Raw genomic sequence first — 12,553 nt, forward strand, 5'->3', positions numbered from 1 at the left:
AAGAAATATTTTGATAATATTTTTTGTATGTGGAGATCTTACTGACAGTCAAGAAAGATAACTGGAACTTCTTCAGTTACATTTGACTCCCAAATTTAGGTTTGTTATTCTGTCAAAACCTAGCTTTTGTCGGAAGTCAAAGATGCCAAGAGGGAGAAAGAGATGCCTCTAAGAAGTAGCATCAGTCTCCCTGAAAGTTTTAAACATAAATCCAAATTCACATCAAGGTCCCCTTGGTAAAGGTGACTTAGCTTTTAGGTTACATTATTTAGCTTCTTTCAGAGCATGCACATGGCTGTGGTCCAGTCTGTCCAGTCAGGACATTCTGGTATGTCAGGACAGTCCCAAAACAAGCTTTTATGGTTTGATATCTTAGTTTGCACAGAGAAATCCTGTGCTAAAGTAGTACACATCTGGTACACTGTAGGCTCACCTGTGAATGACTGTGGGTATCAAAACCATCTCTGAAATGGCAGAGAGATTTGAGCAAAAGGGCTCAGAGAGCCAAGTGGTTACCTTCTGGTCCTATTGTCATCTCCATTTTGAAGATAGGCTGGGATTTATTCCTTCTTAAGAACAGAAATACCAGAAAGGTGTCTATACCTGCCACTGTTTCAGGAGATGTGCTGCATCCTCTCGTCCCCTCACTCAGGAAGACCTCTGATGGGAGAGCACCTGTCAGGGAGAGGCTGAATGACACTGAACAGGTGCAGGAGGCAGCAAATGCGCATTTGGGCAGCTGACCACCAGATGGTCCTTCCTATAAAACCGTTTGTAGAGAGCTGTGGATAATACTGGGTGTATCACAGAGGCCTGCTGGGCTCCACAAACCCTGTGTGAGGGGAAAAAACAGAATGCTCAGTGCAGGATTTGTGCAGCTTACTGTGGTGCTTCAAAGGAAGTCAGAAAGCAAAAGAGCACAGGGATGCAAGGAAAGAATAAGTATTTTCATTTTGCCATATTATTGAAATAAGGGTGGCTGGAGAATGAGGTTACCAGTAGTGTGCTGTGTTGTGGAGGGTAGGGGAGGCAGGAGTAGGCTTCTCCACATGAACTGCACCAGGCCTGGGCTTAACCTGGACCCTGAGCCCCAGAAAACAGGCCTGTGTTCCTGGAGTCTTTCCTTCCATTCTTGTATGTCAAGGTTACTGTAACATCTAACTGATTTTTTATTATAGCCTTTTCTTTGTTGCAGCAAGTCCTGCAGTGCTGGTCTGGTTGGGATTCCTGCATTTCAGAAAACCCCACCTGACCAAGAAAGCCCCTCAGCATGTCCATCAGCAGATCCCTCCTCGTGTACCTCCTTTAACCCAGAATGTTTTGAACCCTTGAACTGGCAGCTTGTGGAGGTAGGTGATCCCTTGTCCCTCGGTAAGAAGAACGGCCCTGACCTGCAATGCTGCTGCATACCTTTCATGTCTGGTCATCAGCAGAAAATGGAAAACTTACTTTTTTATTTTATACCATAATAGAAGTTTCAGTTCTTAGCTCTTTTTTGTGTTCTTCTATCTCTGCTTTGACATGATTCCAAGACTTTTTTCCTGTCACAGAAGGAAGTGTGTTTTTTCTTTCAGTTTATAGTAACAAAAAAATGGTTACGTCCTTTCAGATTGTGTTGAAACGGGACTGATGGCAGGGCAGCATTAATGATGGTGCTGGCATTAGTTTAGACCATAGCGGCACTGGAAGACATGGTGTTGGTTTGTTATCTCTGAGCAGAGGAAAGAACAATTCCTTCTGGCCTTCAGGAGAAAACTAATGTATTATGGAGCTTGCTTCATCATCTCCCTGGTTGCTGGGAGAGAATTGGTAGGGTATGGAATAGGTGATGAGTGGGGATACGGAAATTTGGCAAGAAATCCCTCTAACATTTTGAGCTGCCTCATCTGTAGGAAATTCTCATCCAACCTAATTTGGGAATAGCAGCCCAAATTTCACTTTGTAGTCCACAGAATTCTTTCTATCTGCAGTACTTCAACAGCCAGACATATATTTATAAAACCTCAGGAGTGGTCTGGATGTCATACTGTTCTGGACACACAACAAATATTTCCTTAAGCCTGTGTCTTGTCCATTTTTAGTTTTGTTTTTTAAAAGTTAGGCTCTCTCCAAAGAAGTTGCCTTATCAAAAGCGGTTTTAGCATGAATATGCTGCTTTTCTAAACTCCAGGACAAGAGACCTGGATTTTCTGTAGATTCTGGGAAGGGTTCAGTGTGCTGGAGACTGACTGCTGATAATTGATAATTTGTTGACACTGATTGGCACGCAGGGCTTTTTCCTTAGGCCATGAGCCGTAGAATGCACTGCAGTCCTTCCCTGGTGGCACACAGCAAGAGCAAGGTCTGTGGGAGGGCAGTCGGCTGAGTTTCCTCTGGACAGTAAGGCATGGACAGTGTGACCCAGCATGTAGCTGTCACAGACCCCTCTCACACACCCTCTATGCTGCATCCAGTCACAAAATCGTCCTTTTCCTATCACCTCACTCCCAGTACTTTCAGCTGTTTTCCCGAATTTCCTTGGCTTCAGGCTGGGCACACAAAAGCAGCTGCAGAGTGTGTGGGTCACCCTGCCTTCCTGCTGCCCCATGTAGATGCCGGATAAGCCACAGGCTTGCTTAACAGCATCTCAGCTTTGTCCTCACAGGGCAGATGGGCTCTGCATGCTGTTAAGCCCCCGCTGTCCTCTCAGACACCGTACAGACAGCAGTCTGGACTCCCGGCACGTCCTGCTGAGTACTAGTCATGGGGTTCTCTTCTCTGGTCAATAGATGTGTGTTGTTCCTATCCATGGAAGGAAACTGCCTCCCACGCAGAGCTGAAAATGAAAGTTGTAACTGTTTCTAGAACATTAATATCTACATACATTTGCATATCCTTATTCACATATCTATATATGTACACACACCCCCCTAACACCAGAATCATTTGCCGATTTCATCCCTGTGTGGGAGGTTGGCACTTTATGAAACCATTTCACAATGCATCAAAGCTTCATAGATAACAATTATAATAAAGTGTTTTATGTAGTAAAAGTACAGCTAATAGTGTTTCTTCTGGAGTTTATAAATATTCTATAGAATTTTGAAAACTGAAAAATTACAGGCAGATCAAGACTGGTTTAAAAGGCAAATACTAATGTCTCTTCTCCACGACTGAGAAGCTGTTTAGCAAATGCCTATTTTTGTGACTAATAAAGAGGAATCGTGGTGGAATACACCAAATTGGAAAAGAACTGATAGTGTCTGCTAGAACTATGCCCAAAATCCAGCTAGGCCAGCAGCCTTCATCTGACAAAGGTATCACCAAGTGCTTTGGTAGAAGTCCTGTCGTAGAAGACATTGTGGAACATCAGTGGGACAATTTTTTGTTTCAATCTTCTGTTATCTCTTACCATGGTCTGATAGTTTAGCTTTTAAGTCTATGTAGTTTTTCAATACAATTCTCTTTCAGACCCTGTGTTCTCAAGCAGTTCTACGTCTTCTACACAAAATAAATTGTCTACAGACAGGACTAGACAAAAGGTATAAATTAACTTTGGAAATCATTTAAGGACCATTTGATCAGCTGCTCCTTTGAAACTGTTTCTAATGGTTGTTTTAATGCTGTAATTAGTCAAGAGGACCTGTAGTGTTTCCTAAGTGGGAAAAGAGAGTCAATAAAAAGATAAAAATCATTTAAGTAATTTAGAGGGTAAATTTAAGATAGTAGAGACCTAAACAACTGCACATTTCTAGTGATTTTAATGTATGTGAGACTGAATCCAGTGTGAATAAAAATACATTTTTTTTTCATTGCAAATATTCAATTGAAGCCACAAGAAGGCAGGTTGGGTATTTCTCATTTGTAATAACAAAATCATTATGCTCTTAGAGTAGTGGGAGAAGAAAATTTGAAATGCTGCCAGATGCAGTTATATTTCTCAGTGGAGAAATCTGAGTATATCAGTCTTTTGCTTAGTTCTGTTTTCAAAATTTACACTCATGAGTGAATCCTTACTTTTGCCTATTGAATTTTTTTACTTCTATTTTCACCTGAAATTGTAATATGAAAAGTATCTAATTTCTATAATCTGTATCCTGCCTTCTAATTGCATGTGCCAAAACTAAAGGATGGAGGACAGTGTCATTCTTGGTTTCTCCTCAGGTATGCACAATTTGCTGTATCCCTGGCATTAAAAAACAATTTCTGGCCAACTGTAACCCGTATTTCTTACTCTTCTCATCTAGCTGAGGCTTGTGCAGCTTCTGTACCTCATGGCGTTTGCTCTTCTACTTGTATTGCTGTTTTGCAATGGTCACAGAACTGGCACAGAATACTTCCTTTGCATCATCAGTAAACAATGGGAAGAATTTGGAAAATATATGGAGCCTAAAGCTTGGTAATCAACGTTCTCTCAGTTTGTGGTCAACAGTGCTCAGAGGCTGTGTCATATGAACTAAACCACATCAGTCCTGGCTGAAGTGTCTTTAAGAACTAGAAAAACAAGACTTAAATGAGTTTGTGTATGTGAATGAATTTACTATAGTTGGCTGATGGTGGGGAATGCCAGCTACTGCACAGAGTAAGGAATTAGAGTCTGCAGAGGACAATAGTAATTAAAAAATTCTTTGGAAATATTCTTGTGCACATACCCCTTACTCCTTGAGTAAGAATCAACTCAAATATGATATATTCGCATATGTTACCTCTCCAAAGTGTACAGGTATTAATACTTTTGGATGCTAATCTGAGATATTTTTCAAGGCAGAGAACTTTGGACACTGTATGTAGCCTGAGAAAGCACTGGAGAAAATACAAAGAGCTGACGTCCCATTCTGCTCTCCAGGCTGCTGACATTCTTTGTGTGCATTCTTTTTTACATCAACATGTCCCTCAAAGATGAAATAGGTATCAGGAGAATTTTAGAGATATTATTCACTTAAACCCTCACAGCAAGAAGAAAGGATTATTTTCGTTGCACAATAGAAGACAATGCAAGCTGAAATACTTGAAGAGAATCAATGATGAGCACAAGCATCCCGGCACACCTAACATCAACAACAATTTGCACAACTAGAGACATCTAAACAAAATTTGAGATAACACTGTTCAACCAGGTGAAGGTCAGTCTGTGTGTGAAAGGAGTCTGCTTCTCAGACTCCCTACCAGTCAACATCTGCAGGCTATTTCACACAGCATAGGAGCTTATGTCAGAAAAAGGTATGTAACTGTCTTCCACTAAAGGCCACAGAGGATGAGAGAAACATGGGAGGAGACCAAGAAGCTGCATCTCTTGGTTAGACTGAGGTGGAAGCAAACACATCCTGTCCTTGGGCAAGTGACCTCTTGAAAAAAATCAGCTAACCCCCAGATTTTAACACACTAAGCCATGTGTGTCACATTCGGACTGCCTGTAGCATGTGCACACTTTGTCAGTTCTTACATGCCTTGCTCAGAGCAAGTACATCTGTGTGTGACCAGAATAAAACTCAGAAGGAGCAATGTTGTCAGTGCTTGTGCATCACCTTAGGCTCTTTTGGTCACTTTAAAGTGGTTCTTTTCTGTAATACTCCATAGCTTTTCTCAGTTTTTACCCTTCCAGGAGATTTTTTTGTCAGGGTTTCATTAATATTTGAAGGAGGAGAAATCCTATTTCTTTTTCACTTCAATTTACTATCAAATTATTTTCTTTTATAATAATATTTTTTCACAGTGTCTATGCTGCAAGTACAATTTAAACAAATTGCATCTGTGGATGTTGTTTATCTTTGAAAATTTGAAGGAAGAGAGTAGGACTCCTCACAGCAATCATTCACTAATAGCAGAGCTTCAAGTGTTGCCAACCATGTAAATTTCATCTGATATATTTTTAAATGTTTTCATTCACCCACATTTGTATTAACAAAAGTTAAAAAGCTTTAAAAATATTTATGCTCTATTTTTAGTTTACTAGAAAGGAGCTTTTCCATAGCAGAAAACATTACTCTTTTGTTTCAACCACATATAAAAAATGGCAGCTTTAGGACTAAACCAGAAGGCTTTACCTCCACCTGTATAAGCCCCACAGCTAATGTAAAACATGTAAAGCACCCAGTGAATGCATTTTCAAGCCCCACTGGTACCCACCCACTGGGCACCTCTCAGCTGGAGACCAGCTCTGCAGGCTCTTCAGTCTTCACCCTGATTTTCTCAGGTGCAAGAACTTCTAAGGAGTCTTCAGCTTAAGAGATATGAAATCTAAGACACATGGGGTATTCAACCTCAGCCAGAAACAGAGTCAGAAGTGGGAAAACCTGCTTACTTTCCAATTCTGCTCCCCTGATGTATATTCTTGGGAGCTTCAATTCCAGGATGAGTCATGCCAGAAACTCTCTTGTAGCTAAGGCATCTTAAGGCTGTAAAGGGTCAACACAGTGAGGCAGCTGCTCTCAAGTGCAGGAAGCAAGCGTTTCCTTGAACCTCAAAATCCATGCCATCTTCTGAAAATAAATGCAAAGCAGATAGATATTTCAGAAAGAACAAATGAACACCAGGCAAACACCTTCACCTTAACCCAAGCTCCAGGGATGCAGGACTTGATGATAAAATGTTATTTAGCAGCACTTCACCTCTATAAATCTGGTATCACATTAAAAGTAGACCAGTACATTATGTCCATTGTATTCATGGGGAAACTAAGCCCTTGGAGGTGGAATGACTTCGTCAAAACCAGATCTGGGTCTACCTGTATTTGATTAGACCCATTTCATCCAGAAAATATGCTAGCTCTGAATACAGCCACCACACACATCACAGAAAAGTATAAGAAAACCCACTTATATGTGTTGACAAATCTGCCAGGTTACATTACTGTGAGGTGCAGAAGGGAGGCTGATGCAATTGGTGCGTTAAATCTTCAGTCAAAAAAAAAAGCCATAGGAAATTATTTTTTCTTTCATATGATACAAGTAGCTTATGGAAATGCGTGCTAGGAAAAAAAAAAGATGAAAAAGCTCAGAATTGTAGTTTTAATTTACACTGTCAATGTCACGCAACTCACCCTGAAATTAGAGAGCCACCTAAAGAGCTTAGTTAATCTGTCACGTCTCCAAAGGCTGCAACTCAAAGGACATGAAGTCTTGTCTTTAACAATTGAAATGCAAAGTGAGAAAGTCACCAAGAATATAAGGAACTTGTATAATACTGACATGGATAAATTTCGGTACTGGAGTGGCACCCAGGGAAATTTGCTGCATGGTTATCTGAGGCTCAGGCAGTGAAATTCAGCTAAAACCACAGGAAGCTGTGAATTGCTTGCAGTGTTTTGACTGTCAGGACTTCAGAATCATCAGGGACACAGAAAAACCATACTTACTGCTTGAGAGATTTCATGGAAAACAGCCTCAATCTAGAAATGAAATTAAATGTTTATTAAAATCCAAGTGTAATCAAACTAAAAATCACCTACCATGGAAATAGCGGAGGAAGACACCAGTCCAACAATACCTTTCCATCAGATGTGATTTAAACAAAATTTTGGGTTGCATTTTTCCATTGGTTAAAAGTCATACTATCATCATCAGTCTCCTCTGAGTGAGTTGAAGAGGTTCAGTAGTCTATTTCAGCATTCCATACTTCTACGGAGTAGTGTGTCAAAAGAATGACATTTTACATGGCTGTGTGATTATCAGAATTTAAGAACTTTTGTAGTTTGGAAAGATCTAAGGTTTGTTAGAACTATAAATTTAAATTAATTGTCATCACTTATAATATGCTACCATTTTATTTTAACCTTGTTAATTCACTTACTAAGACCCCTCTGCTAAGGCTAACCACTTTTTACGACCTAGTAAAGAGAATACCAAAAGTCTTATCTGGCATTAAAGAGCTGTCATGGATATAAATGCTCTATGCATGGATATTAAAGACAATTCCTATCAGACTATGATAGTAAGAATATGTAGAGATAATGGCTGACCTTGGGTGTGTCATTTCAGCTGAAGATTCACAGATGATCTCAGTCATCAGAGTTGTAAGGACAACATTGCTTATTACAAATTGTGCTTTAGAGAGCAAGTAATTATGTTCTGCCTAGCACTAGACTGTTATTAAGTGTGCAGTGTTACAACAACATTTAAACAGAGCTCTGAGTCTAAATTACTGTGACACAGAAAGTATTCATGTATTATGTGGGATACCTTATTTCAATACTCTGCATGTTCCAGGTCATTCCTGCAACTGATCTGATTAATAAAGACCCTTTGTGCATAACATCCAAGAAATGAGCAGGGTGTAGCAACGTACTAAAGCTATTGGTATGAAGCAGCAGTTGCTACCACAGGGTGCAGCTTTTTCTTGCCTTTCCTGCAAGAGGAAAGGAGCACCCCACTCTGTAGCACAGGCTCGGTTCTGCCCTTGCTGAGGAAAAGAAATAGTCAGCTCTGCTGCTCCATGCACTTACACCTGCCTTCACAGAGTCAGGTACTGATATTTAAAAAAAAAAAAAAACAACAAAAAAAAGCAGTGCTTGCTTGTTAAATGATCCTCTTTAGTAGGCTTAACATCACATGTAAGATACATTATTTTTTTTTTTAGTCTTGAATATCTCTGCTGTCTATTTTATTCATTATTTTATAGTACTCTGTTACAGGCTCCATATTTTTAGGAGATAAATCCCACCCCCAAAGATTTGCAGTGCATGCTGGAACTATGCATGGGAGTAAAGCCTGAAAATAGACCTTCTTTCTGTGCTTCAAGGGCCCTAGAACAACCTGGCAGACAAGTGACATTAAAGAACACAAAATGAAGATTCAGAAGCAAGAAATGAGTTGTGGAAAGTAGATCTTGATCTTGCATTAAAACAAGTGTACATTTTGTAGATAATTTTTAGAAATGAGGCATAGGACTTGTCTTGGAGTCTCTAGCAGTCTTTTTTATTACTACAAAATGTCTTCAAACCTGCCCTGTGATTCTTACAAGATCAATCTTTTCCCTTTTCTCTCTGTGACTTCTGCACCCATTATCTTGCTAGACTTTTTGTTCAATAACCTTTTCCTTTGACTTCCTAAATAAAAAGATCATTTCATATTCAGTATATTAAACGCATGGCTTTCAATGTATGTCTCAGAACAGTACACTTCAAGAAAAAGAAATGTTTTCCAGATAAAACATCAGAAAGAAATAAACACAGAAACAATGTGCCTTTGGGGAGTAAGAAAACACTCCAGGACTAATTATATTTGCCAGAACACTGAACATGGACTCATCAGATTGATTAAGTCTGTCATAACAACGAATCACAAAGCTATAAAAGACAAAATTCAATATTCTTTCTAAAGATAGAAGCCTATTTTTAAACTATCAAAATAATACTGCATTTAGAAAATCCCTGTTGCTTTCCTGTACAAGTATTTTGAGCAGCACTTCGGTATCAAAGATGCTGTAGTAATAAAAGCACAGGCATTGCAATGGTAATTTTTCTTTTTTACATGACCAGTGTAAGTGTGGGCCTGTGTCAGTAAAGACAAATGTGGCAGGTAAGAGGTAACCGGTGCCACATGGCAGGAAAAGGAAAAGGGAAAAAGGAAAAGAAGGGAAAAGGAAAGGGAAGGCAAGGCAAGGCTAGGCTAGGCTAGGCTCAAGGGCAAAAGACCAGCATAGATTCTGTGTGGAGAGAAAAACTCCTCTTGAAAAGCAATGCAATTATGAGGGGCTTGCCACAAATATCTCCTATTTTGTGAAAACTTGATCTGATCTGGAAAGAATTCCAGAGTCAGCCTAAAGCCAGGAGTAAAAAGTTGAAGCAAACTAATCAGCTGGGGGGAGTCCCAGTCAGATGCCAGTCCAGAAATTTCCTGTTCTCCTGCACATCCTGTGCAGGGCCATGCAACTCTTTGAGAGCTGCAAATTCTTGGAGTCAGAGCTCATATTCTCCTGACATCACACTTCCTGTGCAGTATAACTGCAAGTTTTGTACAAAAACCAAGGAAAACATCACATCAGCCATCACTGACTACGTGCTTCAAGAGGCAGAAACACAGGATGTTTTTTTATGCCAGATGTAGCCACTGCCCTGGGAACACATACAAATATGTTTCTCCTCAAGCAAAAGATCACAGAGGTACTGAAAGAAGAGCTTTTTTTTTTCTTTTGTACAGCAAATCACTTTTCTTATTTCTTGAGTATCCAGTAGCTGAGGAAAAACGTTTTCCTGCAGATATAAGCTCAGCTTGTGAGTGCTATGGACATTCTTTTCTTGATAAAAGACTCACTGCTCACTAAAAATATCCAGCTTTTGAAGTAGAAATTATTCTCCTTCAGCATCTCTGGACTGTAGAGACACTGGGAAGGCAGTATGATTTGCTATAACCCTACCCCCTCAGTCTCCCTCAGTGTGAGATTATCTCAAAGGAGAAAAAGTAAAACAGAAGTATTTAAAACGTTTGTCCTCAACTTTTCCACTTTTCTGAGGATGACTGTAAGACAAAAATAGGTAGAATTTGCAGGACCACTGCAGACTTCCAAACAAGTAAGATACAGTACACAATTATTAATTACTCCTTATCATAAAGGACATTGACAAGAGAAACACTGATTTATTCACACCAGTATTTAAAGAGTACTGCAAAAAAAGAGAAGGAAAAACAAAATGTTCTAGAGGAAAAAATACATCTCAAATGCTATGTATATCTAGATTCTATTTTGTCTGGAACAGTCTGAAGCTTGCAATTCATCAGTTAGTCCTTAACCCACACTCGCTGCAAGTTCATGACTTCATTGGAGGGAAAAAGGACTACATGACTTACAGTTCCTATTGTTGAAGAACTAAAATTAAGATATGTGAAGATCAAAAACTGTCCTAGCTTTAGTGTCTCTCTAGCCATTTACCCATCAACAAAACATTTTTAAGCTTCAAAGACAATCTTTTGCACAGTAGGACATGAAACAGTAATAACAATGGAGCTCAGCTCCCCCTCTTTGTATTTTCTTTCCACATTTTTCGCTAGTATTTCAAATTTATGATTTTTCAACTGATTTTACATCTGATTATTGCTCTTCTTCTTGGCTAGATATCAATGACTGCTGATACCTAAGGCTGGTATTCGTATCCTCAAAGCCCAGCTGAGCCAAATGCGTGACTCACAAAGTTCCATCTAACAGTCTCTGTGTTCAGAAAACCCAGTCTTAAAAGGAGATTAATTGAAATGAGAAGACTCAGACCGAGACATACAAACAGCCTTAAATAACTGAAAATACACCATGAGCTTGGAAAGTGCAAAGCATTTAATTTTTAAGATCTCTTCTGTGCTTCCACTGGAACCATATGGAGCTTACCTTTCCTTATATTCTACACCTACACTATCCTACATTATAATTCACATGAGATTATAGTGGTCTAATACATGCATGAGTTCAAAACATAATAGAGGATATTAGCTCTACAGTATGGTATTTTTCCTGAGCTTACACAATTATGACTGACAGCAAAGGTCATTGAAATGTATTTAGTCATCCTTCTATTTAATTTGCAGTTTCCCCCTCAGGCACTAATTTGTATTTACAATTAAAATGCAGATTTACTAATAACTCTCAAGAAAACAAGACTGTTGGTGAAGTATCAGAATTTCTGTCTCAATTTTCAGAATTGCAGTCACATCACAGTCTTTCTATTTCAGTGTATTTCAAATGCTCAGCAGCTATAGAAATCAGACTGCCTTATGTGGAATGTTATAATGTCAGTAATTCATCTAATAACCAGGTGCTTGTCTCTGAATAAAAGGAAGAACCAAGAAACTGGAGGAAAGATTTACTGTCTCTAATATCTCATCTCTCTAGTCAAGTTCCTGTACAGAAACTAGAATTCATTGAAAATGCAGCCTCACCTATAAATCTTGGTCCTTTAATACTTTTTAACCATCTTAGGAGTGACACTATCACTGTTTGGTTCATTGGCCAGGTAGTAAGTGCTCAGACTGTAAGAACACATGACTCATGCCACTCCTGGGGCAAGCCCACAACGCTTATCAACCAGAGTTCCCATTGCAGTGCCCCTACAAGGCTGTCAAACACATAATACTCATTTTGGGGCTGATGAGATATGATCTTGTTACTCCTGTGTACACAGTATATTCAATGATAGTTTCAAAAGTCATGTCCCCAACAACTTTTGCATTGTATAAGGATTCTTTTCATTGCATCAGTATATTCTGTCCTTATAGCTTAGGTTTTGTAAAGCATAAATTAATGTATTATGTTCAAATATACATGTAGTTTGTATATTAACATTAAAAAGGTTTATCACAGCAGATTTAAAATTGGGCTTTGAAAACGAAATTTTCTGAATTTCCACAGCTGGGGTTTGTTATGTTTTGTTGGGATTTTTTTGTAAAAATATGTGGAAACTCTTGGTATAGTTATAGACTCTCTGATACAGATATTATTTCATGTAATCTGATGTTATTATGCCTTCCTCCTTTTTTTTTTTTTTTTTTTTTTTTTTTTTTAAAAAAACCAAAAAATGTGGGTGAAGGAAATTTTAAAAAAAAAAAAAAAATTAAAAAAAAAAAAATAAAAAAAAAAAAATAAAGGAAAACCA

At 38.8% G+C, this 12,553-nt stretch overlaps 1 long non-coding RNA gene across 1 annotated transcript; it reads left to right on the forward strand.

Annotated features, from left to right (window-relative positions):
* Nucleotides 1-1,195: 1,195 nt before the first annotated feature.
* LOC121659057 lies at nucleotides 1,196-10,468 on the forward strand. Its single transcript, XR_006014149.1, has 2 exons — nucleotides 1,196-1,349; nucleotides 3,451-10,468. It is a non-coding gene; the product is annotated as an uncharacterized LOC121659057 (long non-coding RNA).
* Nucleotides 10,469-12,553: the final 2,085 nt, after the last annotated feature.

This window comes from Corvus kubaryi, unplaced genomic scaffold (genome assembly GCF_017639235.1).
Source record: "Corvus kubaryi isolate FWS band 111438036 unplaced genomic scaffold, C.kubaryi_AGA036_p1.0 split3-73, whole genome shotgun sequence".
Classification (NCBI taxonomy): domain Eukaryota; kingdom Metazoa; phylum Chordata; class Aves; order Passeriformes; family Corvidae; genus Corvus; species Corvus kubaryi.